Here is a 27,964-nt window from a genome sequence, read left to right on the forward strand (position 1 = left end):
GGAAATTTCTCAGGAAGGTTAGAAGTATTACCAGCTAAAACCGTATAAGGAATGGTGATATTAGGACACAACTAGATGTTCATAATTTTACTGAAAAGACCGAAGAAAATAAAACATAATCAACTACAGGCGATGATTTACGAGCCTAGAGGAAGAAGGGACCTAGGAAGACAGAAGACGTTGAACGAGATAGTGGTGAAAAGTGAAGACGGAACATGCACAAGTTCCTAAACATGGAAATGCAGAAGAAGAAGAAGTAGAAGAAGCTTAGAAGATACAGACAAAGGTTAGTATGTTGTATGAAGGCAAACTGCTTATTATTCAAGAGGGAATCAATATCCGGAAAGGTACAATTACGGAATTGTGGACGTCAGAGTTGGAGAACGGTGGGGTCAAAGGATCTTCGTAATTAGTTGTGCAACCCATTACCTAAAGGGTGACAATTATTGAACTATACAAAAAAATCGTAAATTAATTACAAACTACGGCGTGCACACACTTTATTCAACATGTAAACGTCACTACAGATATTCGGATTTAGGTTATGGTATGTTCGATACGCCTGCGATCATTGGCGATGACGTGGCGCAGACGAATAGCGAAAAATGCACGGTCTGCTGAAGTGTCGGAATGTCGATGCTGTCGATGACCTCCTGAATGGCTGTTGTCAGCCCAGCAATGGTTTCGGGGTTATTGCTGTACACCTTGTATTTAATATAGCCCCACAAAAGGCGTCGCATGCGTTCAGATCCGGAGAATATGGCGGCCAATTGAGGGCGCGTCCGGGTACCCCAGAGCCAGAAAGCGGTCCCCGAAGTGCTCCTCCAGGACATCAACCACTCTCCTGCTTCGATGGGGTGGAGCTCCGTCTCGCATGAACCACATCATGTAGAAATCGGGGTCAATTTGGATAGTGGGCATGAAATCATGTTCCAAAACCTTCACGTACCGTTCGGTAGTCACTGTGCCGTCAAACAATATCGCACCTATTATTCCGTGACTGGACACAGTCACCCGTTGAGGGTGAAGAGACTTTTCGGTCGCGAAATGCTGATTCTGTCCCCCAAATGTGCCAAGTTTACTTATTTACGAACCCACCCAAATGAAAGTGGCTGAGAACGACATGGCGTGTGGACATGCGCATACTCATTCCCATCATGCCCTGCGGCGAACAGTGCAGTTTGAACGTCGTAACGCAAACTGTTCAGAAGTTATAACGATTTTATTTCATATAGTATCAAGGTAAAGTAGACGCGAGGACTGGGACTAATTAGCGCTTAGTATATTGGTTCCTCAGAAGAAGGTTGAAAACAAAAAATAAAAGAGAGAGAGAGAGAACTGAGAAGGGCAGTAAACAATTTTTGGAGACATGAATAGTTTCCAGATTTTCGTGGTTATGGTCATGCGGGGTGTCCTACTGGAGGATGGATACACCTTGCACTGTTGGCCAATGGGTTGAATAACTAATTAGACTACCAAGAAAAATCCAAATAAACAATGACGCCACCGTTCTAAAACGCTCAATCTAAGAATGTCGTGACAGAGGGTGTCCCCCTCAACATATTTACAGACTGAAAGGAGTTCGTCATCCCCGAATATACTTTCCAAAATATGAAATGTCGTTAGTCACGTAGAGCGCTTGTCGTTACAGAACGTTTTTCTGAAGACCATTATTTATCTTTCATCGAAACAAATATTCAACACAGATGATCCATTGTACTTGCCGATCTACAACTGATATTGAACTCTAGTCGCCATGGGGAAACAGAGGCTGATGCTACTAATCAACAACTTGTAAACCGAGTAACTATAGCATAACAATAAGGTCTTTGTCACACACAGTAGGCTGTCAGAATTTCGTGTGGGTTTGGACTACAGTCTTAATGTTTTAAAGAGTGAATCTTTAGCGGCGACGAGGGCAGGCAGGCAGACCCACCTCCAGAGCTTCCCCAGCGTCTTGCTGAGCTCGGCGTTGTGCAGCTGCGGGTACTGCTCGGCCAACTTGCGCCTCGCCGCCTGCGCCCACACCATGAACGCGTTCATCGGCCGCTTCACGTGCAGCTTGCGCTTGTCCGACGTTCCCCTGCACAAGAAATAGTACACCGTCACAAGTACATCCGAATGCGGCACGTAAAACGGAGACACAACGACATTCCAAAGAGTTTCTGTAACCTTTTTTCCATATTTGGTGTGTTGATGATTTTTTGGAGGTGAGATACATTTTTGTTGCTGTATGATATTTACATTATTGAGTAGCTAAAATGGTGACCCCGCCGCCGAGATACTATTTGTGAGTTTCCCTTACTAATGGCTTCAAAGGGCAACAAAAATTTGTATTTCACTATTTTATATAATTATTGGTGAATTTGAAAATTTTAAATGCTGTCACAATCTGCTTCATTAAGAGGTACAATCTTACTTTAAAGATTTAACACAATAAGTCAAGTGTTATAGTCAGAAACTGTGTACATACTTGAGGCAGCATAACTCACGGTGCGCAAATTACCCAGACTATACTCTTCCAGTGTTTGATAATGAGAGCTGTTTTATGTATGGGAGTTCGATTCTTTAGGGAATCGCGCGTGGAGGAGAGGGGTTACAGCTTGAAACTAAAAGCAAAGTATTATTACAGTCAATGAAGCATACTGCATAAGCCCAAAAAATCTCAACTCTGTAATTACTTAATACTGGCACGGAAAATCGCCTGTGTGTCGTACATCATCTCTCTCACATGACTTCATTCACAATACTATGTTTATATTAAATTTAACTTGTAACTTACATTAATTATTATAATAAAATTGGAAACACAACGATCTGTATTGAAATTCATAAGAAATAATAAATTTTAATCGCAAAAATATTTGTTGCATATTTTTAATTATAATTGTAGTTTGTCTCACTTTTGACCATCATCATTAGACCATTACACGCCTCTAAAATGTAGATAATCTGGGACATAAGCTAAATATTGATAACGTGTACAGTAAAAGTAATGAGAATGTATAGACAGATATACATCCTCTGGTCGCGTGAAGAGATGCTGAGCGAAGCACGCTTCTGCACACTTCCTTTTTTCACCTGTTTTTTACACAGAAACAGTGAAGTATCAGCCAAGTGGCCAACTGACGTTTTTGTTTACGTGGAAAATTGTGTCTATGGTCGAACTTATATCTTACTGACAGATTCTGAAAGCACTATTTTAGTTTAAACTTCTGCATGATTGAAAAAAATTATAACTGCTTAGCATGAATGTGCTGAGTGGCTGTAAGGTTATTTATAAAGTGCAGTAGCGACTGGTTAAATGCGTATGTTGATTATTATAAAACATTTCACCCATACATGGGCTTAACCTAGAAATAGTCCTTTCATAACGTGTAAGTAAAATATAGTTTTTACTATAGATACAATATTCCGATGTAAACGAATATTTCAGTCGGCAGCATCGTGGATACTACGCTTTTCTGTGCAAAATCTTAGTGAAAAGTGTTTATGCTACGATTATAAAGGCGAAATTTGGAACAACTGCAAGCAGAGTATAAAGTAAATACATTTAATGAGTAATATATTAAAAATATACAACTAGCGAAGTGTATTAGCTAAATAAAACTATTACACTGCACAGGCCAGCTGCGTTATCTAAATTAACTTTCACGTTTTAACAATGTACAACTGAAGACTGAATATGTATTATGCTAACTGAATATGGGTGAAAGCCTGAAACGTATATTGCCGTAAAGGAAAAGGAAGTGAAAGAGTTGCTATATTTCTTAAAATAATGTGATCCACAGCCACGGAGTCAACAACCAACAAAATGGATTAATTATTGGGCGCAGTCATTTCGGGAAACTTTTATTCTAGAGTTGCTACAGATAGAGTATACAGCCACAGACTACACTTTCCACTCAAAGAGTATTGCGGGCAGAATATCTTGTCTGTATGTCCTACAAGTAAAATCTTCTTGTAAGAAGTAGAGGCATGAAGTGAAAAATGATGCAACCTTTACGGTGACCTCAGTTAATTTTCTGGAATAACTTTAATCTCTTGTGTAGTTGTTGGCTTAAAAATATCACGCATCCTCTCAATTTCAAGTTCATGCTTCCAGTCAGGAGATATCTTTAGGACGTGAATACCACTGTGACACTGTTATTCAGTATCATTACGGTCAGTCGCTTTTTCCATTATATACAGATAAGGCGCTACATTACGACAGCCTGCTTGGTAGCGCGTCTGTCCATCTTTGCAATTCAGTACATCAGCGCGTCTGCATCTAATGACTTTGACAAGTGCCTGTTAGATATACGGAGATACGTGCCACGAGATGTCCACGTACAGGTCATGCAGTTCCCTTAAAATACGGGCCGCTAGTTTGTGGGCACGCAGTTAGCTGGTTCAAAAAAATTGTTCAAATGGCTCTGAGCACTATGGGACTTAACATCTGAGGTCATCAGTCCCCTAGAACTTAGAACTACTTGAACTTAACTAACCTAAGGACATCACACACATCAATGACCGAGGCAGGATTCGAACCTGCGACCGTAGCGGTCGCGCGGTTCCAGACTGAAACGCCTAGAACCGCTCGACCACAGCGGCCGGCGTGAAGTTGGCGACCGAAAGTGTCCCAGGTGTTCCATCGCGTTCTCATCAATTGAATTTGGTGGTGAAGACATCAACGTAACTAGAATTCTGCGGAAACCACTGTAGTAAGCCGTTATCCTGCCTGAAGAATCCATCGCCGTATGGCAAGATATGAAGCCTGAAGGGATGCAAGTTGTCTGCAATAATGTCCATCAGGTATTCCGCGGCTGTCATGAGCACGTTTGATTACTGCCACAGGTTCCATGAAAGTCCAGGACTCCGTAGCTTAATAATGTACGCAACAGTCTGAGTTTGTGGCGCGGTACATGTCTCTGGCAGCCATTCGCCTGGATGACGGTGTCAGAAACGACAATCGACATAGTGTAACAAAAAATTCAATTCATCTGACGAGTGACACGGTTCCGAAACATCATTTTCTTCGAATCTTATAGATATGTGCTAGCATGTTCACCTTCATGCAGCCCGCCCGGCGAGCCGCGTGGTCTAACGCACTGCTTCTCGAGCGGGAAGGCGTGTCGGTCCCTGGCACGAATCCGCCCGGCGGATTAGAGTCGAGGTCTGGTGTGCCGACCAGCCTGTGGATGGTTTTTAAGGCGGTTTTCCATCTGCCTCGGCGAATGCGGGCTGGTTCCCCTTATTCCGCCTCAGTTACACTATGTCGGCGATTGCTCCACGTACACGTACACAATAATTACTCTACCAGGTAAACATTTTGGGTTACACTCGTCTGGTATAAAACGTTCCCATGGGGAGTGGGGGAGGAGGGTCCGGGGGTCAAGTGGGCTCCGAACCGCACAATAACCCTGGGTTCGGTGTGGGGTGGCGGTAAGGTGAGTGGACTGCTGTAGCCAGTTGTGGGGTTGTGAACCACTGAGGGCTACGGCGGGGACGGAGCCTCTCCGTCGTTACTAGATCCCCGGTTCAATACACACAATACCTTCATGCAGATACTGAACTGTACCTCTGTTTGTATAGCTTTTCTAAGTTATTCTGTGCTTTACGTAATAGTAACTTCCGTAAAGCCTAATAGATGGCTCTTAGTGGTACTTAACCTGCTCGACTACTGTGTGTTTTCAAAAATGCATTAAGCACTCTTCCTTCGTATTTTTTTCGATTATTTCTGTTATAATGTTTCAAATGGGCACTCGTCACTATCCGCGCCAGAAAGGCGGCGCAACTTGTATTGTTTTCGTGGCAGCAATGTAAGTCACTTGGTCTATCAGTCGGATGTTGTTCCCAGGAAGGCACACGTAGCAAAGGCTGCAAAGTGTTTTATTTTATTTTTGGCTTGAGCATAACTGCTCAAAAATTCTGACGCTTTCTCGCAATGAAATTTTACCTAAGTAACTTTTGTATGTCATGACAATTGACATCTTGGATAATGTGTTCTTTTGACATACTAAATTTTCTATGTGCTATTTTATAGGGTTTCTCAAAATTACATTCTGATGAAGACATCTTTAGTACGTGTCGAAACCTAGGTCATGTACATCCAGTTGTTTGCAACCGGTTGGCTGTATAATCATATGTTGACACGGTTCCATAGAACCATAGTCCAATCTCGATCATTCCGAGCCTATTGAGATTGTAATTGAAGATATCGTTGGGATAACATGGGGACATGTATGGGTCGCCTGCAACGAAGCCAGATGGCCAACAATATGCGCTGAACGGTGGGCTCCGCGTCTGCATCATCAGTGTAGGGCAAATTGAGCGGGTAGTGGGGTGAAATCGGGTATCCTATTTCTGATGTCACTATTTATTCCCTCTGGTGACGAGATACACGATCATAGCCAATAACTGAAGAAGGAAAAGCGACTGTACAGGCGTGTTGTTGGTGTTCAGTTCAATGCGCCTGTGATGGTAAGTTTGTTTTACGGTATGAATTGACTTTGTTCTTTTGTTCTTAAACTACGATTATCTCATAGTCATTACTCTTGTAAACTTTCTATTTATACAGGAAAATTAGATGACTAGTATTTACACAATAGCATACAACAGCGATTTGGTTCTGCAATAGCGTGCTTTTGTTCCGTTTTTATAACCTCTGCTCTTCGGGTAAGAACGGGTACGTTAAGTGAGCAGTAGCCGGTCTTGCCCGACCATATAATATTGCACTACAAACAAGCCATCTAATGGTAACCGAATTCTCTCGATTTGGGAAGGGCATGTGTCACATAGGAAGAGACTCCATCTGATCAGCTTGGCCCGAGGAAATCATGTTACTCTGTTGGGTTTCCCACCACACTGTTCCCACTGAATGCAGCCACTAAACGTGATCTTCATAGCTCCTTTGAACATCTATTACAGCCAAGGAATTCATCAATGGCTGGAAGGGCTATGGCCTTTCATAAAGTAGCCACATTATTTGGTACTGTTTTCTCAAAGGGAATGCAACCTGCAGTAGACGGGCTAAAAAAAAGACGTATTTTTCCACCACTCGACAGAATTGTTTCTGGACCACTTGTTTGCCCTGGTCCTACCGTTCCAGAAGAGAGCCTATTTCTATAAGAAAACCCTACTCTAGAAAAGATCTCACCTCCACAGGCGAATCTCATTACAGAAGAAGACCCAGCTGCAACATAAAATCGTACACCACAAACAAAGAATAAACCCGAAACTCTAATTAAGCCTCGGTATTTTTTAGAAAACAAGAATGTTGAATCGTTTGAGAATGAGCATTGCTGCTCTAAAAGTTGGGAACCAGAAGCTTTTGGGAGTGATGCCTTGGCTACGTCGTCAGTGTTTGCTGTATCATCCAATGGTATAATGCAATCACTTCAAATTGCAAACAGGAAAACAGAAAGAAATGGTAAAATAAGGGGGGAAACTCGTTTTAAATCATCTTATAAAGCTGAATTGGAATGCCAATTAAAAGAAAAGAAAAAATACACGAGAAAATTGTATAAAGCAAGAGAAAGTTGTTTTTTAAAGAAGCGAAAAATCAGAAAAAGAGGTCAAAGCAAATCAGCCAAAAAGAGACGCATGTGAATAACCACCACAAAAAAGAAATTTCATCCAAAAATTCTCAGTCCTACGATAATGACTGTATGGATGAAGACTATAAAAACAAATCAGACGTCAATTGCTAGCACTGTGAAGAAGAATTTTCAAACTCAGAAGAAGGAGACGGTTGGATTCAGTGGGGAAAATGTCTTTGGTGTGCCCAAGAAAGCTATATTGGAACAGCTGAGGAGGACTGTTACTTTGCGTGTGAATTTTTCGAATAATATTGCTCATTAAATTATACTGCAACAAACATTCCTTCTGCTTTACCTCTGAAAATGTTTTGCTACGCTCCCCTAACGGTAGCATATGCTCCTGCCCCTACCCCAATAGTGGAGTAAGACCGGATAATTTGTCTTTTTCTGTAAAAGAACCTCTCATTATGGGGCAGGTACGCGAAAGCGACTAAAATTGTGAAAAAATGTTTATCGGATCTTCATTTACTACACGATATTGAGGTTTCAGTTCCTGAATATTACGTTCCAATTCCACTCCTAAGTGTTATAAAAATAATAATTAACAGAATCTTGCACGGGGCCACGCCCCTACTTTGTTCTTCTATATTTCCTCATATTATTCATTCCTGCGATGATTTCTTCCAGTTTTATGCAGTCACAATATGGGGGATATTTCCGTGTTTAGCAGATCCAGAACTTCTACAAAAGTGTGTGCATGGAAAAACTAAAAATCCTAATGAAAGTTACAAGTTTCTGAAAGGAAAACCAAGCCTGAAGATATTTTTTTCCATAACTGCTGTTGAAGTTGCAGCGAATGAAGCTCATTTAGTTTTTAATTGTGCTAATCTTGGCAGACTACTGTCTCTACAGAAGCCAGGATTTGATACAGCAGCTTTCACACTGTCGACACTGAAGGAAACCGGTAACAGGAGAGCTTATGTAGCTGACATTATTCTTACTGAGTTTGAAAACAACATTAACCAAGCAAAGGAAAGACTGCTTGAGGGTGAAAAGGAGAATGCATGTGGTTTGCACTAGTACACCCAGATAGGGTAAGGTTTAATACAAACTCTGTCATACTTCTGATTCACGTTGCCCGTAACTTACATTTTGGAAACCTTATGTATCTGTCTCTTACAAATCACACATTATAGTACTTAAATTTAGCATGCAGCTAGTCAATACTACAGTGAAACATTCTGTGGAAGGAACTTTCATTTATTACAGCAGTAAAGCATTTTGCATATTTTTTTCACAGAAATTTGCAGAGCTGTAAAAGTCTAGCAAAAGAGAATTCTCTTCCACAGATATTTGCAAAGTTTCTCCAAAAATACATTAATTTCGTTGTGACAGATTTTTCAAAAAAGGAATATTTGTACTCAGCTTGTTGAAAAAATTTCAGCTGTTTGTAATTAAAACCGTATAACTTCAATAAGCATGAAAACGTTTGTTTGTATCCATGTAACACTCCTCTACAACTGTGCCAAATGTAGTTACATTGCCTTGACAACTTTGGTCTTTATAAGGATTTTTTCGAAGCAATTACAACTTTCCATACGTTCCCTTTTAATGAAGTACTGGGACTGCAACCCTTCAAGAGTAATGTATTGTATCCCGTTAAAAATGATTGTTTTTGCTAAATCTCACAATCTCTAGGTCACATAGTTTAGCTCCAAAGGGCGTTGGAGTACTGACTACCCGATCTTACCCCACTTCCCTTTCAAATGGTTCAAATGGCTCTGAGCACTATGCGACTCAACTTCTGAGGTCATCAGTCCCCTAGAACTTAGAACTACTTAAACCTAACTAACCTAAGGACATCACACACATCCATGCCCGAGGCAGGATTCGAACCTGCGACCGTAGCGGTCGTGCGGTTCCAGACTGTATCGCCTAGAACCGCTCGGCCACCTCGGCCGGCCCACTTCCCTTTCTCTGTTATCAGTTTTGCCACAGATAGCCCCCTATGCTGCTTTATAGAATGGGCAAGCCTACGCCCTCCAAGTTCATTCTCTGGTGCAGAGCGATAAAATCTGTGCCTCGTCAAAGTCGCTTATGCCAGTAGGCTTCCCTATCACCGCCGGAATGATTCCCCATTCATCTCCGGTTATATACGAGTGCCACTCCAAAAGAAATACACACTATTTTCGTAAAAATACAGTTTTCATTCCGCATGTGTAAAAGTTTTACAGTGTGTAATACATCCTTCCCGCTTGTTTTCAAACTTAGTTCAACCTGTTCCCGTGAATGGCGCCGTCACAGCATGTCTTCAAGATGGCTGCTACACTTGACGTTCGTCAGAAGCAACGTGCTGTCATAGAATTCCTGTGCTGTGAAAACGAGACAGTGGGAGACATCCACAAGAGGTTAAAAGGTGTATGGAGATGCTGCTGTCTATCGCAGTAGAGTTCGTCGGTGGGTAAGCAGGTTACATGACGAAAGCGGGCACGGCAATATTGAGGATTGTCCTCGCAGCAGCAGGCCTCGTACTGCACACACTTCAGACAATGTGCAGAGGGTTAACGAATTGGTGACTGCTGACAGACGCATCACAGTGAACGAATTGTCACGCTACGTTGGGATAGGGGAAGGAAGTGTTTGCAGAATACTAAAAGTGTTGGCGTTGAAAAAGATTTTTACCAGGTGGGTTCCCAGTATGTTGACAGTGGCTCACAAAGGAACAAGAAAAACGGTGTGCAGCGAACTTTTGGAACAGTATGAGAATGGTGGAGATTAATTTCTTGGAAGAATTGTGACAGGTGCGGAAACATGGCTCCATAATTTTTCACCAGAAACGAAGAGGCAATCAATGGAGTGGCATCATGCAAATTCACCCAATAAAAAAAAAAAAAAATTCAAAACCACACATTCTGCTGGAAAAGTTACGGATACGATGTGTTTCGATTCCGAAGGACTCTTGCTTGTGGACGTCATGCCAAGCGGAACCACCATAAATTTTGATGCAAATGTGACGACACTGAAGAAACTTCAAGCTCGACTGAGTCGTGTTCGAGCACATCTACATCTACATCTACATCCATACTCCGCAAGCCACATGACGGTGTGTGGCGGAGGGTACCTTGAATACCTCTATCGGTTCTTCCTTCTATTCCAGTCTCGTATTGTTTGTGGAAAGAAGGATTGTCGGTATGCCTCTGAGTGGGCTCTAATCTCTCTGATTTTATCCTCATGGTGTCTTCGCGAGATATACGTAGGAGGGAGCAATATACTGCTTGAATCCTCGGTGAAGGTATGTTCTCGAAACTTATACAAAAGCCCGTACCGAGCTGCTGAGCGTCTCTCCTGCAGAGTCTTCCACTGGAGTTTATCTATCATCTCCGTAATGCTTTCGCGATTACTAAATGATCCTGTAACGAAGCGCGCTGCTCTCCATTGGATCTTTTCTCTCTCTTCTATCAACCCTATGTGGTACGGATCCCACACTGCTGAGCAGTATTCAAGCAGTCGGCGAACAAGCGTACTGTAACCTACTTCCTTTATTTTCGGATTGCATTTCCTTATGATTCTTCCAATGAATCTCAGTCTGGTATCTGCTTTACCGACGATCAACTTTACATGATCATTCAATTTTAGATGACTGCTAATGCGTACTCCCAGATAATTTATGGAATTAACTGCTTCCAGTTGCTGAGCTGCTATATTGTAGCTAAATGATAAGGGATCTTTCTTTCTATGTATTCGCAGCATATTACACTTGTCTACATTGAGATTCAATTGCCATTCCCTGCACCATGCGTCAATTCGCTGCAGATCCTCCTGCATTTCAGTACAATTTTCCAGTGTTACATCGGCAAAAGCAGCATGTTTTGCTGATGCACGACAATGCACGGCCACATGTCAGTCAAAAACCCATGGAAGCGATCACAAAACTCGGATGGACAACACTGAAACACCCGCCTTACAGTCCTGACCTGGCTCCATGTGACTATAACCTCTTTGGGAAACTGAGAGACACTCTTCGTGGAAGAAGGTTTGAAGATGATGACTTCCTTGTGCACGCTGCCAAACAGTGGCTCCAACAGGTTGGTCCAGAATTTTACTGTGCGGGTATACAGGCGCTGTTTCCAAGATGGAGTAAGGCCGTTGAGAGGGATGGAAATTATGTGGAGAAATGAAAATATTGTTCCTAAAGGATGTATCTACACACTGTAAAACTTTCAAACATGTAGAATAGAAGATGGATTTTAAAAGAAATAGTGTGCATTTGTCCTGGAGTGACCCTCGTACTTATCCTCAAACGCCACTAGACAGCATCCAGTCTCGCGATATCAATGGGCATCAGCGCCCGTCAGGGTATTTCACCTGAAATTCCATTATTACTAGAATAGCAAGAGGTTGTAGTGCAGGTCTCAGTGATGACAATAGTAGTGAGCTTAGGTTCAGAGGCAGAAAGATTCTTCGTGGTTGCGGCGCGCACAGAGTCCGCAGCGGAAGTGTGAGGTGCACAGTGGTCCTTTCCGGCCATCACTCCTCGGCTGCGAGCACAGCTCGTGCCGGAGCGCCGCGGCGGGTTTACACACCGGCGTCGTCGGCTCGTGCTCCGTGTTGGCGTTGCTGGTGGTAGTGGTGTGGGGGGGGGGGGGGGGCAGGAAGAGGTCTGGGCGCCAAGAGACAGGTAGTGCGGGGCGGAGGGCGCCGGAAGCGGCCGTCAGCGGAGCAAACAGCCGCTCCCGCGCCTGCGATCCGGCGGCCGTGGGCCACCGGCTCCCAGCCCCGTCTTACACGCGGCATCTGTTCATCGCCTACCCCAGAAACACGCTTCTTCAGTATTACCCAGTTTCGAAAAACACACTCTTCAGTTGCAGCGTGAATGCTTTACTGCATACTTGTTTATCACAAGTTCAACCTCAATCCCGGGTTCCCGGGTTCGATTCTCCGCGGGGTGACGGATTTTCTCTGCCTCGTGATGACTGGCTGTTGTGTGATGTCCTTAGGTTAGTTAGGTTTAAGTAGTTCTAAGTTCTAGGTGACTGATGACCAAAGATGTTAAGTCCCACAGTGCTCAGAGCCATTTGAACCATTTCAACTTCAGTCTAAACCAACGCCCACTCAACGACTCATCGTCGGTAGCGGTGTGCCTACACCGGACATTATGGCGCCACAGGAAAAAGGCTCTTCTTATGTCTCAGTTATTACATCTTTATTTATTTATTTAATCGTGTCAGAAGCACCGTACATAACATCAGAATAATTACCACATACATATCAAGTATATAACAAATACAAAGAGTATAAAAGTATACAGATATATAAGCAGGGTCAAGTAGTTTTTTATTTTGTGAAGTCTTGGACCAGAACCTGGCCACGTCCAGCGCTTCCGGGGTGGCATTCATCAAATCATTCATGTTGCAGGTGCTTGGGCACAGCACACACTGCGTGAGGTGGGTGGTGGTTTGAGTGTGTTCGCAGTCACACAACGACGGTTCATTTGAGAGGCCCCATTTGCGCATATTCTCTCTGGATCGTGTGACACCAGAGAGCAGCCTATTAAGAGATTTCCATGTCGTCCATCCTTCCATATGGCCGGGAGGGAGTTCTTCGTTTGGGACTAATCATTCCCCAAGGTGCGCGTTTTCTTCTCGCCACATTGCCAGCCCCACTTGCTGCGGTGTCCCGACGATGTTTTCTGCTGTGTGCAGGAAGCTTTTTCTAGATTTTAGTCGACGGCGGGCTGGCTCGTGTTTGTACAGCGGGTGGGCAGGTGCGTCAACACCTTTGTCTTTTCCTTCCTGGCCGCTACTTTCCTTCTAATATCGGGAGGGGCACGCCTGCCAGGCAGTACAATTTATCAGTCGGGATATCTCAGACAGCCTGTGATGATGCGGGAGGATTCATTAAGCTGTATGTCCACTTTCTTGGTGTGGCTAGAATTGTACCACACTGGGCACGCGTACTACGCTGCTGAATAGCACAAAGCAAGAGCTGTGGTTCTCACTATTGCAGGCTATGCCCCTCATGTAGTACCCGTTAGTTTGCGCACAATGTTGTTTCTTGCGGCTACTTTGTGTTTAGTGCTCATGCAGTGCTTTTTATAGGTGAGTGCTCTATGCAAGGTGACGCCTAGGTATTTTGGTGTTTCGCAATGTTCCAGGGGCACTCCTTCCCAGTTAAGTTGTAGTCTTCTTGCAGATTGTCTGTTCTTTAGGTGGAAGACGCAGGTTTGGGTTTTCCCTCGGTTGGGTTTGAGCTGGTTCCCCTTATACTAGGTGGCAAGCTGTTCGAGGGCTTCTGACAGATTCTGTTCAACAGTTTCAAAGCTGTCTGCTTGAGCGGTAATGGCGCAATCATCTGCATATATGAAGCTTTCGGTGCCTTGGCGGAGGGGCTGGTCATTAGTGTACACATTAAAAAGTGTTGGGGCCAGTACACTTCCTTGGGGGAGGCCCTTTTTCTGTATCCTCCACCGGCTTCTCTGTCCCTGAAAATCCAGGAAGAATCTTCGATTCTGGAGTAGGTTTCCAATCAGTAAGGTTATTACATCGATATTCTAAGACAAAAGCCACAATGAGCGCGCTAAGGCTCATAGGGTAAACAGCAGTCTGCTGTGGTATACGGTTAAGTGTCGAAGATGAGTGACTGTAAGAAGGCAGAAGAAGACTCAGAAAAAATTTCTAGTTAGTGTGATGAAAGGAAGCTGACTCTAAAGGCAGAAAAATGTGAGTTATTGTAGATGAGTAGGAAAAACAAACCCATAATGTTCGAATACACCATTAGCAGTGTGCTGAATGACACAGTTACGTCGGTTAAATATCTAGGCGTAACGTCACAAAGCAGTATGAAATGGAATGACAGCGTAAAGACTGTAGTAGGAAAGGCGAATGGTCGACTTCGGCTTATTGGAAGAATTTTAGGAAGTGTTGTTCATCTGTAAAGAAAATTGCACATAGGACGCTGTTTTTGAGTACTGTTCGACTGTTTGGCATCGGCAGCAGATCGGATGAAAGGAAGACATCGAAGCAATTGAGAGGCCGGCTGCTAATTTTGTCGCCAGTAGGTCCGAACAACACCCAAGTATTACGGAGATGCTTCGGGAATTAAAGTGGGAATCACTGGAAGCATGGCAACGTTCTTTTCGAGGAGCGCTGTTGACAAAATTTAGAGAACCGGCATTTGAGGCTGACTGCTGAACGATTCTGCTGCTGCCAACAACGAGGGCTATTCGCAAACTAAGGAACGATAGATCATGAAATGGAAACCACAGTGAAAATCAAAACTGTTTTATTTGCAACAAAAATGGGTCAAATGGTTCTGAGCACTATGTGACTTAACTTCTGAGGTCATCAGCCCCTAGAACTTAGAACTGCTTAGACATAACTAACCTAAGGACATCACACACATCCATGCCCGAGGCAGGATTCGAACCTGCGACCTTAGCGGTCGCGCGGTTCCAGACTGAAGCGTCTAGAACCGCTCGGCCACCCCGAACGGCTGTTTGCAACAGTTAGCTACAACTTCCAGCTACTTATCTCCATAGGCGCCGATCCGACTTAGACGTTTATCGTAGAGTTGTACCAACTTTCCAATACCCTCGTTATAGAAGGCAGCCGCCAGTGCTCTCCGCCAATTCTCTACGCTGACCTACAGCTCGTTGTCTGTGCCAAAATATTTTCTTCATAGCCAGAGGTTATGTCAGCACATATGCAACTCAGAGGGAGACAATTAAGGGCTGTATTGTGAGTGATCAAACATTTCCAATTGAAAACGATGCAGGAGCATCTTCATTGGCCCTGCAGAATGCGGCTGAGAATTTTCTTGAAGAAGAAAACGCACAACAGCTATGTAATGTTGGCTGCATAGCTTCGGGCGAAATTTCTCACCAGGCCATCGCACTCGGCAGAAGACACTGTTGTTCTACGAATCTTTGTGTGCTCCCTGTGTGCTCAGAACTAAAAAGAACGACGAAACGCGATCGACGGGCATACTAGAGACACTGCCCAACACACCTGTGCAAAGCTTCATCGGATTTTCACTGTGGTCTCCATTTCGCGACCGAGCGTTCCTTAACACGAAGATAAGATTAAAGAGATTAGGGCTTGTACGTAGGCATATAAACAATCGTATTTGCCTCGCTCTGTCTGCAAGTGGAACAGGAAAGGAAATGGCTAGTAGTGGTACAAGCAACCCTCCACCACGCACCATACGGTGCCTTGCGGCATCTCGCGTATGGACCAAGAGGAGAAAATTCGAGAAATTAGAGACAATACACAGGATTACCGACAATCATTCCTCCCATGCACTATTCGCGAGTGGAACAGGGTTGGAGGGATCAGATAGTGGTTTCGAAAGTACCATACACCACTAGGTGGCTTGCGGAGTATGATGTAGATGTAGATAGTGTGGTGGTGGTGGGGGGGATTAATGTTGCATGTGCATACTGATCTCCAAACATTTGAACACGATACACTTACCAGTCAACATTACTGTCTACACCTTCCCCATGCGTCTCTTCAGGGATGCATTCGGCTCTGACATTATTTTTGTGGATGATAATGCTCAACCGTAAACAACAGTGCAGGTGAAGAAGCTCTTGGAACAAGACGATATTCGGCGAATGGACTAGTCTTCTCGTTTCCCCAATTTAAATCCCATCGCGCATTTTGGAGTGCATTGGGGAGACGTGTTGCAGTACATTCCATGGCTCCATCTAGCAGTTGTCAACAGCACTGGTGGAGCAACCTACCGCCCAACCACAAGAACGCTTTACCAACCTCGTGGCCAGCATGCCAGCACGTTCCACAGCATCCATAGTTGTCGGTGTTGAACACACACCCTACTAAGAATCAAATCTCGTCTTTTGTAATGTCCAGGGGACCATCGTAAATGACGGTTACTTACTGTAATTCGTATCTGAACAAAAGTATTCTTTCCGTTAGTCTCATTGCGTATTTACGTCAGTTACCTTCTCTAATACATTTTTGTAGTAATTTCTATGTATGGCCCAAGCTTCATCGAGGTATGTTACTTGGCAGTGACACGTCAAACGAAAATTATTTTCCTCTTTAAAGTTTTGCTCACCAGTGTATGTCACTTAAGATGATACTAAGCAATCGGTGACAGCCTTGATCATGGTTATGCTGATACCGTCATTGCCTATTGATTCAGAAGATAATGTCGTTATTGATTTTATTGTTGTATTTACAATTACTTAAAATTCTCTTTTTGAAATCTTTACCCAAATATGTTGGTATTTTTATTTTTTACAGATGGAAAACCTGATGGTTATTTATGTACTTTGGGGATTCTTATGGGTAACAGTTCCTTGCCACAGGGGGTTGAAAGGTCGGCTGAGACCTGAAAAACAGTTTCTGATTTTGCCTTCCCAACAGCCAACCTACGGAGCAGACTCTTCCACAGAGCCGCGACTTTGGAATCGCTGCATACAAGGGAACGAGCGTGTCTGATTTTGGCGTCGCTAACGCATTGCTTTACCTTGTTTCGTAGCTTTCTGTATTCTTCGTAACTATCGGATTTCGGATTTGCCGTGAAACATCTATGGGCAGCATCCCTATTACTCATCGTCTGGCACTCACTTGGGGCTATCCGGGCCTGGGAGTACCCTCTGGTGTCCTTTACCGGAAGCCCATCTGCTCCAGTGTTCTGCTTTGCTGGATGAGTAGCTTCAGATAACCTGCGAAGTTTTTTTATCTACAAGCGATATCGCTCTCTCGCGGCTTCCACCACACAGAATTCAAGTCGCTCGCTTTTATTCTGAATAGCTGCGTGGGAGGACTGTATCGTTACAAGTCACCAAACCACGTCAAATGACCGTGTTGGCTTTAAAAAAAATGTAGTTGGTGCCTCACGCCGTCTCCTCGGACGTCTTGACTGTCTATACGATCGGCGGTTTGTCGATTGGCCTCCGAATCCTGCTGACTGGACAGTGTACTTGAGGATTCTCTGTTGCGTGTGCCAGATTATGTCGAATTGATGACGGACGCTCGCGTTAACTGCAGGCACGAACTTCAGCGGAGAGACCGGCGTTCCTAATGCTGACTTATAAGGTCGATCGAGAAATGTAATACAGTACAGGCTATTCGTCAGGCGCGTGCGCTAATGAGGACCATATTAATTGGTGTGGGAGTGGTGTAGGAGTATGGTGGGAGAGGGGGGGGGGGGGGAGTGGGACTGTTAGACGAGATGGTGGCCGGCGATAGCGGCGGCGAGCACAGAGCGCCGATCGCGCCGGGTCGGCTCGCGTTACGCGCGTCCGTCACGCCGCGCCGCGCCGCCTGCGCTGGACGCCGTTTTTTCTGCGATCCTGACGACGGAGGGCGGTGCGGTCAGCGGAAACGCCACGTGTTCCGCGCCGCGGTGTACGTTACACCGAGGCGTGCGGCGTGCTGCAAGAAGTCCCCGCCATCTGCGTCTGGCAGCAGGAAATTCTTATTTAACGACCAGAATCGACCTGTTTGTAAGTCGAGCCGATCTGGCTAGTAGCGCACAAGGGCGCAGCATAACGTTACTCCGTACATGTCTCGAAATCCGGCGCAGCCGATGTACTTACTGTATATCTATGCAGTAACCACGAAAAAACTAGAAGCAAGTATCATATTTCCAGAATGAGATTTTCACTCTGCAGCGGAGTGTGCGCTGATATGAAACTTCCTGGCAGATTAAAACTGTGTGCCCGACCGAGACTCGAACTCGGGACCTTTGCCTTTCGCGGACAAGTTTGGAAGGTAGGAGACGAGATACTGGCAGAAGTAAAGCTGTGAGGACCGGGCGTTAGTCGTGCTTCGGTAGCTCAGATGGTAGAGCACTTGCCCGCGAAAGACAAAGGTCCCGAGTTCGAGTCTCGGTCGGGCACACAGTTTTAATCTGCCAGTAAGTTTCAAGTATCACATTGTTTCTCCCTACGAGTGTCGAAATATTATCAGTCCTCAACGATATTTTGGGTTAGCTAGTGAAAAAATTGGAATCACGTCCAGGACCACAAGTAAAACCTTAATATAAGCACGTATATAGAATGTAGGGACGAATGAAAATTAGTACTAAGGGTAGGATTTGAGCCCCGGTCTCACGATCAAAAGGCTGACGCGCTAACCACTACGCTACCCTGGCACAGGGGCTTTGCACAACTCATCAGCCCAAATTCCTAGCCTAGCTTCACGCCACTTCATATTCTTCCTAAACTGGAACAGCACTGTAGAGGCTCTCCAACTGTATTGGAATAGGGGGAGTACCAAGTGGGCTGTAGTGTGATTGTGAATTGGGATTGAGAAGGGAGGTGTGTTATGGCAGTCCATACAGTTGTGCAAATCCACTGCGCCAGGGTGGCGGAGGGGTGTGGGGTGAGTGTGAAGAACGAGCAATTATCGGCGAAAGCAATTTAGGGCATAAGACGCTGCCCCAATAGTCTGTGCGGTTACGTAGCCGTGCGTTGTGCAGGGAAGAGACCGTTGGTAGTGGCTCGGATGTCGGAGAGTTTGCGATTTGGGAGGCAATGGAAAAGTACAAGAAAAAAGATAAAGAACGAACACTGACTAAAGTAACGCAAATCTAAAGGCAAATGAAAGAAATAAGACAACTACAATAAAAGTAAGCCGGCCGGAGTGGCCGAGCGGTTCTAGGCACTACAGTCTGGAACCGAGCGACCGCTACGGTCGCAGGTTCGAATCCTGCCTCGGGCATGGATGTGTGTGATGTCCTTAGGTTAGTTAGGTTTAATTAGTTCTAAGTTCAAGGCGACTGATGACCTCAGAAGTTAAGTCGCGTAGTGCTCAGAGCCATTTGAACCATTTAATAAAAGTAAACAGTGCAACCATAATAAGTGAGGCTAACTGTAATGGCACCCCATGTCCGCAGTCATGTTGTGTTAGCTCCGTTGAGGCACTGTTTAATTAATATTGCATTATTGCCTTTGTTAACAACGTGAGTATACTTTGAAACGTTTCTGTCTTTGCGTAGCAACCTTGTGGTATAAGACTGAATAAACTACCATTCTCTGTAATTACCTCCTCCATCTTTTATTGATACCACGCATAAATCAAAACTTGGTCCTTTCCCACAAATTTAATCTTCTCCAACATCGTGATGAATGTTGGAACAGGGAACGAAGCCAATTTATTCTGTCGTTCCACGCGTTACTACGTAGCACTGAGCTTGCATGCTAATGCTGAAGTTATCCCTTGCCCATACAGTCAGTATCAATTGGCTTTATTTAGCCGGTTCAGTAGTAGAGATTCAAGAATTCCACACGAGCCCTGTATGACGTGAACTTAAAATGAATACCGTGCTCAAATCCGGTTCATGTACAAGATACCCTTATTTATCCTATAATTACGTTATATAGATGTCAACTTCTTTAAATTATACCCCTGTTATCTAAAGCTACAGCCTATGCACAACGTTTGTTATCACTATAGAGATATGATAATAGTGCGTCCCAAGTACCAAAGAACAGTAATTCACACACGCCTCCTCCCCCCCTTTTCAATATATATACGAAATTCACGCTTTTGAGAGTTGGCTGTCGTATATTTGGGGGGGATTGAAGAATATGGGTCGGGCTTCATGAACAATGGGCTGTAATAGACAATAGAGTGCAGTATGCACCATTTTTCAGTTCCTACTTTTCCTTACAAATTTAGTTTAATCCGAGTAACCGAGCAATGTTGTTTCAACGTCCTTACGTGAAACGTCTAGGGGTGATAAATCACGTCATGGGGAATAACTTTAGTTGGAGACAAAATGTTTATTAACGCTTCCCCGTGACACAGGGTGTGTTTTGTTTCGTCATTGAGGGGTATCAGGGCGTTGACAACGCGTAGCGTGAGTATATAATGTGTTCAGCTTATAGGGCAGTCATCTTCTCCGCATGAAACGGAGTAGGCAGAAAAAATGAATATTTCTGATTCGCTTCAGAGATATCTTCTTCGACGTAGAGACACTGATTCGTCAAGTTTTCGTGCAAAAAATCACTCTATCAATTTACTGGGGTAGGTATTATGCAAATGTAGCACGCATTTAACTCTAGCAAAAGTTGCTCCCCATGACGTGATCTATATCACCCACTGACGTTTCATGCAAAGACGTTGAAACACCCTGTCTATAATTCATTCGAAACCTTCGAATACAGGCTAAAAGATTAACAGTAGAATTTACAAACTGAACGTTTTACTGGTTAAGTGTTTCTAAGAAATATCTGCAATCTACAGTGTGATTATAATTAATGTTAAAGTTTAAAAACACTATAAAAAACGAATCACTGCTCAGAACGGCGTCAAATTTGAACGTAATATTATCGAAGAAGGGGGAAGCTTTATGGAATCAAACAAAAATAAAATTTTATCACTACATAGCGCTTAAGAGGCAGAATATGCAAAATGAAAGAGATGGGGTACACGGCTGTTCCTTTGTTGTATCTGAGGCGCTTGAGATGACTGTCTGAAACCAGAACCGAGCTACTAGTAAAGTTTTTTTTTTTTTTTTTTTTTTTTTTTTTTTTTTTTTTTTTTTTTTACAAGAACCCGACTGTGCTCTAGTACCTCTGCAAAAGTTCCGGACACTCAAGCGTATGTAAACAGGTTTTGGTCCGATGTCCGCCAAGGGTCTGGAGAAAATGATTACGAAATTCGAAGACAGAGTCTTTTGAAATATAGTGTGACAGAGCGAGGAAAGCAATTTATCCGACGTCAGCAGAAGATGTGGCCTCGGTATTGCAGGAGGGGTCGAGTGGTGATGTGCAAACAAGCAGTGCACAGGGAATTGCCCCAGCTTTGGACATGCCTCTGAGTGCGGTGCTTAAAATTCTGCGAAACGTTCTGCACTGCTGTCCATACAAAATTATCCATGTCGAGGAGCTCCTTCATGCTGACCTCCTAGTAAGACAAACGTTTGCTATAGAATTTCTTGCTTGCATAGAAGTGGACAATGAATGGCCACGGAAAATTCTGTAGGCAGAAGAAGCCCATTTACATCTCCAAGCACATGCCAATACAAGGAACTGCAGAAAAAGCCGCTCTCAAATAAATCCGTACCTCTTCATCTTGCAAAGGTAACTGTGTGTTGCGGGTTGACAGCATCGTTTATCACAGAGCAACATTTTTTCGAGGAGATGAGTCCTGTGGATCCTGTTATCTGCACCTCACTGCTAAAAGCTATGATGTGTCTTGGGCACCAACGTATTTCCAATTCTTCAACAGCGTGAATATGTGAGTAGGATCATTTTTATTCTAGATGGCGCTCCTCCGCACATTGCGCAGCCGGTGACGAAGCTGCTGCACAGACATTTTCGAAATGGTAGAATTACCAGCCGTCATCTCCACACTGCCTGACCATCGAGATAACATGATCTTAATCCGGCTGACTTCTGCCTGTGAGGTTATCAGAAAGGTGCAGTATGCTGTGTCCCGATTAAAAACGTAGATTAATTGAAGGTACATGTAGCATAACACATACTGAACGTGACACCTGAGTTTCACCTATTGTGATACGTACTGTTGCTCGATTTCAGCTTGTGGCAGAAAGCGGTGGGCAGTATACAGCATGTCTTTTACCAGGCACCCGACAATTAACATCCGATGTCATTGTTCGCTTTCTTCGGTTTTTGGCCAAGGGGTAGTTAAATATCTTTTTTGTTGTTTTTTTTCACGCGATGTGGCAGGAAAACAACACGACCTTGCCGTTGTGGATAGGCTAACACTGCCACACCGTGAAACTAGTGCTATCATGCAAAATGCACAGCACGGTTGGTTTAATGTGCAACTCTCACGACAGATGTCATATTGCGATTCATCTGTCATTTGTAGCCAAACCTAGGTACCTTCTAGTGGGAAAATTTTCGTTAAATTTTTTTAATTTCCCTGATGATTCTCCCCAATTTTGAAGTCATTATGGGCAGCGGTTCCTTTCAACCGTGTTCTGTAACTGGAAGTTTAATTATAATCACCCGGTATATCATAAAATACCACATTTGGTTCGTTTGCACAGACTGAATAACGTCCCATTTCTACTAACCTCGTGGGTGACGGGTCGGACTATAAGTTCTCTTCGCTTTTCCAAAGAGACCTTAGAGGAAGATCTGGATTCAAGTGTGCATCCAACCACTGTGATTAAGATTTTCGATTGTTTTCCAAGGATGACTCCTGACACTGACCTGGGGAATACCGATACACTGGCTGTCGCATTTCTTACACTGCAGAAAAATGTCGTTGTTTAACTGCAAAGTTTCAACAGAACATCAGTGAAGAAAAATGAACAAATTCAATGATTAGTCGTTGATCAATTTCTGTTGCACTGGTTTTCAATCCAGAGACTGGTTTGATGCAGCTCCCCATGCTATTAAACCCTGTGTAAGTATCCTTTTACTACAGCCTACATTCACTTGAACCTATTTACTTTTGTCAGGTCCTTGTGTGGCTCTAAAACTTCTACTCTTCACACTTCGGCCCATTACCACATTAGCTATTCCTTGATGGGACAGGATGTATCCTATCCCTTCAGTCAAGTTGTGTCATAAATTTTGTTATATATACTAATAACGAAAGGATAGAATTAGAGTATTGCTGTTGATAGTAGTATTTTTCTGGTAGTGTTTCATACGAAACCGTAGCTCTAGCTATCACCTTCGTTGTTGATGGGCATGAAAACAGTCTGTGCATGCTTACATCAGATCACTTACGTCGGATAAACTTTGACACGTATAGTCGTGTGCTAATGTTGTCGCGATATGATAGAAGCAGCTATTTTCTGGCTTGCATTCCATGGAATGAGCCTCTTTACGCAAGGCTGACGTGGTCTCCCTGTCTCGTAATATCGTTTCGGAGCAAATAAAGGACTATGCATCAAGTGAAAAGACGTTGTGGGACGGAAAAGAACGACACTGCCAAGAAGAAGCAGATAGCTGGTCACAAAGAAGACAGATGACTCAACGACAATTTGGGTAACAGTATGGAATGTAGCATCATCATTCGAACAACTCGTAAATATGTTAACAATAAATCTCCTAGAAGAGCAAAGATGTTAACTTGGCAGCAACGTCACATGCTGAGTAAGTACAGCGCTAGGAAAATACACCTGGAAAACCACACGTAACACTGCCACCAGTTTATACAGATTCACATTGCTCTGGTTAGTCAGTAGAAGCAATGATAGAAATGACAGCTCTTTTTCATGCTGCTGCTCTAGATGCCTTGGGAGCTCGTTTTGTGGGAGGTTCAAATGGATAGAACGAAAGACTGGTCAGACTGTTGGAACTATTTGTGAGAAGAACTCATCTGTTGTCAAGCCATGGTAGATCTGTATCACAATATCAGTACGAACATCATGAGGAACCATAGGCATGACTGATTTATTTAACACAACATGTTTCGGTACTACGTTATCGTATTGTCAGTACAATACAAGAAGGAAAAACCAAATCATTACTTCGCATTATTGCACATATTAACATACATGTCACGAAAACTGTCTGTATTACCATTAAGTGTACGTACCTTAAAATTAATATGTCATTAGCGCAGTCAAAAATAATAAGCAAATAGCAAACACGCACTGTCAAAAACACAAGACGATGGCACATAACGCTTACGCGGCTCTCCGTTTACTAACGAAAATGCTGCCAATTACCCACCAAAGATTCTACTATCTTGTTACGTAAACATCTATGGAAGTAATAAAAGAAGAGAGTTGTCATTACGTCACAAACTTGAAGCCAATGTCCGACATCTTAAGTAGCCCAGAACATTCGGTTCACCGCATTCATACCTCCATGGATCAACGAGGTGATACTTCTCCGAAACGTCACTCTGACGTGTTTGTGCCCAGTTTCGACAAGTGTTTGGCGCTTTGATTGTGTGGAGACGTAGTTGTTTCATCAAAAATGTTAGCTTGCCATGTGCACAGGTGTACTGTTCGATCCCATCGTAATCTAAATTTTGAAGGAATCACATTTCATTCGTAAGTGGAGGTGTTCAAGCAATATTTCCTTTTCTATAAATACTCGTATATTATGGTCGCACTGTTTACTTTTACTGTAGTGGTCATATTTCTGTCATTTGCTTTTAGATTTTCCTTAATTTACTCAGTGCACGTTCTTTCTCTTTTTTCCCGTGTTTTTCCATTGCCTTCCAAATTGCAAACGCTCCGACATCCGATCCACTATCAACGGTCTCGTTCCCGCACAACGCACAGCTACGTAACCGCACAGATTGTCGGGCCAGCGTCTTATGCCCTAAATTCCTCCCGCCGATAATTGCTCGTTCTTCACGATCCCCACCCCCCTCCATCGCTTTAGAAAATATTATTTCTAGAACAGCCGGAGACAGTGGTCATGTGTCTATTATTGTATGAATGTATATGCGTTCTTTGCTTCCTTTCTGAAGAAGGCTTTGCCGATGTGAACAGTCTTTTCGTCGTGCCTGACTGGTGCTCGGCGTGTAACCAGCGTCTATCCGTGTCACAGTATAGTTATTCCCTCATGAAGTTTGCAGTAAATAATCCACTGCACTTCAACAGAAACAAGATGTACATAACTACAATACAACGAGAAAAACTGACATTCATTACGCCGCATTACGATTGTGTGTAGCACAAACAGAGGTTGACAATGCTGCACCCAAAGCTTTTGTTCACTTACCCGTTGACATAAAATGTCTAACAGACGTTAAAGTAAAATTTGAAACTAAAGTGAAAACGTCTCTCTTTGATAACTCCTCCAATTCCACAGAAAATTATCTGTTACTGTAATGTGTAAATGGTGATGGATTGAAATTACTGTCTAAAGTCTGCCTGCCTTTAATTTTTAACAAAACGAAAAAAGCTAATAAATGATCAGCATGGAGGCATATTTACAAAAAGAAAAAGAAATTGATATCAGTATATAATGATTCATTCCACATCATTACGAATTATCGTGCAAATTATACATGGAACATGAAACTAAGTAACTAACAACTGGTATATCAAAAAGCATTATATAAGGCCTATATACTTTTAAAACCTGAAAATGAAATTCGAAAGTAAAATCAACCAGATGATCAAAGAAGACGCATATTCAAATTGTGTTATGTTTGGTGATTGCTGAAAAACTGTCAGAGTTACTGGTGACAAATATTCCGGGGAAGGAAGGAAATAGGCTACTGTTGAATGGATAGGCCACATCTTACACAGATTAGGCTATCATTACTAAAAAATTAATTACATACATGTTAAAGCAAAATGTCCATTTTAAAGTTACTTAAGGATTAGAGACCATTCCCTTAATCACATTTATAGCGTTCCACAATGCCGGAAGATATTTAAAAAATTATATCTTTTTTTTTTTGCCCTGCAGATTGCTATTATTGACCACATACTGAAAGACGCGACATATGTAAGATTCCAAAGTGAGAAGATGTGTAAACTACAGTGCGACTAATGCACTGGCATTCTAATAAAACAAGAACTCTATTCTGCATGCAGTCCTGTTTCGCTGACATTTCAACAATCGTTCAGTTTGTTTCCGTACACAAGATAAGATAGCATGCCTTGCATCTTCCCTCACTGCACGCGTTTATAGGCTCACAAAGACCACGTAGGTAAGCTTTTTGCAAATGTGAACATTGAAAGTGCTCTGCATACGAATTGAAAACTGAAAATGTAACGAACAAGAAGCAGTACCAGTAAGTACACAAGCATTGGTTTCGGAGTTACAGCTTCATTTGCTGTCGGTACAAATACAGTAAAAGTGGAATAAAGTAGATTACTAAAGCATGTTTTTCACATCACATCCTTGTCTTTTTGGTTATTCGAAATACCATCAACAAAAAACAAATTACATTAACGAGGCAAATGTGTCGTGTTACTACAGCAAATACGCATTTAAGAACAAAAAATTATCGAAATTGCCTTCGTGATACTATGTTATCACGTAAGCACTGTAATTTTTAGTCTATGAAACAATTGTTGCATGTAAACGACAGAGATAATGGACAAGAAGCAGTCGTAAACAGTAGTGTGCTAATGTTCTTGGCTATTTAAGACGGCGTCAGACCCCACCCATTCTGGCTTCAAAACATTGTACAGCGTGTCTATAGTGCCATCTCCCTTCTTTGTTACCGCCATACAAATATCAGTGCCACCAACGATGCTGCTGTCGACAGTAAAATCTTTGGGAGTTTATGTCTCAGGTAGCAAATCTTACATCTATTTTACAGTGTTTATTACCATTGAGAAATGACAGTTTTGCACCTATTTTACAATGTTTAATTCTATTGAGAAATGATATAAGAGTGGTGGCTTTTAAGTAAATACCATTTTGACATAAAAATAAAAACGTGTCGACTTTTTTAGCAATTTAATTTTTACGCGAAGGCTTGTACCTTAATCTACATTTCTACATACTTCCCACCAATAGTAAGGCACTTATAGTATCGTCGAGAAAATTATTCATGTACATCAAGTCACTCAGGAGGAAAGTGTTCTCTACTTCATATGAATAGGAAGTGGCTGTTTCAGTTTTCACCATCGCTTGTTTTTCTGTAGTTAGGTTTTGTGTGCGTAGTTATGCATATTAAATGATAGAATTTGCATTTAATTCCCAATTGGAATTATGGGAAAAATATTTTGTACACTTTTTTATAAGGCGATTTAATCGTTCTAAGTACTTAATTTGTAAGCAGCAAGTCACCTAAATCGGTGAAGAACCTGCTAGTGTTTAGTAATGCCTTGCTCATAGTAGCACTGGCGTTTGTGTGGTCTGGAGCAGCTGCTGTGGCAAACAGCAGTTTTCTTCGTCTGGCACTGCACATCGCAGCTAACTTACACGTATTTTACGAGCGGTCCGCAGGAGGTCTGCCAACGTCCGAAGATTGAGCGGTGGGATGAGTACTTTACAAGAAACATCGAGAAATAAAGAGCTCGCTTGAGAATTGTTAAGCATGTGTACTTCAACGCTGCTAGAAAATATGTGTTGCCCGCAGCTGCTGTGTTGAACCCAAAGCAGTATTTGTGCTAATGAGTATTCCTCATTGACAGCTTCTGTTTTTTTTCCACGCTGTGTACAAAAACGATAACTCTTCTGTTTTCGACGAGTGACGGATTGCGGTTTTGCTGTTTTCGTTACATACAAAGTGGGCATGACTTTGGGTAGTCTTGAAGCTCCCGCTGCGTCATTTAGCAACGCAAATTTGGAGGGTCTTATGCAGCCACAACAATGCTCTTTTTTTAAATTACAGATATTATTTTCAGTGATATCTACACAACGGTCTAAGACTGCACGCCGTTGGAAAGCTTCAGACGACAAGAAAAATATTGTTTGTAGAATATCAGTGCGAATATTGTTTGTAGAATATCAGTGCGAATCCAGTAGAAATAACTGCACGCCACCTTTTCAAATTGAGAAATTTGATGCGTGTGAATGCAGACAACAGAACCCGTCGGTATTCAGAGATGCAATAACG

The 27,964-nt window shown here is 43.0% G+C and overlaps 1 long non-coding RNA gene across 1 annotated transcript in view; it reads right to left on the reverse strand.

Moving 5' to 3' along the window:
- LOC126475423 (uncharacterized) overlaps positions 1 to 27,964 on the reverse strand; it is a 252,403-nt gene that overhangs the window by 115,873 nt on the left and 108,566 nt on the right. Inside the window, exon 2 of the long non-coding RNA XR_007586732.1 lies at positions 1,937 to 2,083. This is a non-coding gene — a long non-coding RNA (uncharacterized LOC126475423). The remainder of the gene's footprint in view (positions 1 to 1,936; positions 2,084 to 27,964) is intronic.

The sequence above is a fragment of the Schistocerca serialis genome, chromosome 4 (assembly GCF_023864345.2).
Source record: "Schistocerca serialis cubense isolate TAMUIC-IGC-003099 chromosome 4, iqSchSeri2.2, whole genome shotgun sequence".
Classification (NCBI taxonomy): Eukaryota; Metazoa; Arthropoda; class Insecta; order Orthoptera; family Acrididae; genus Schistocerca; species Schistocerca serialis.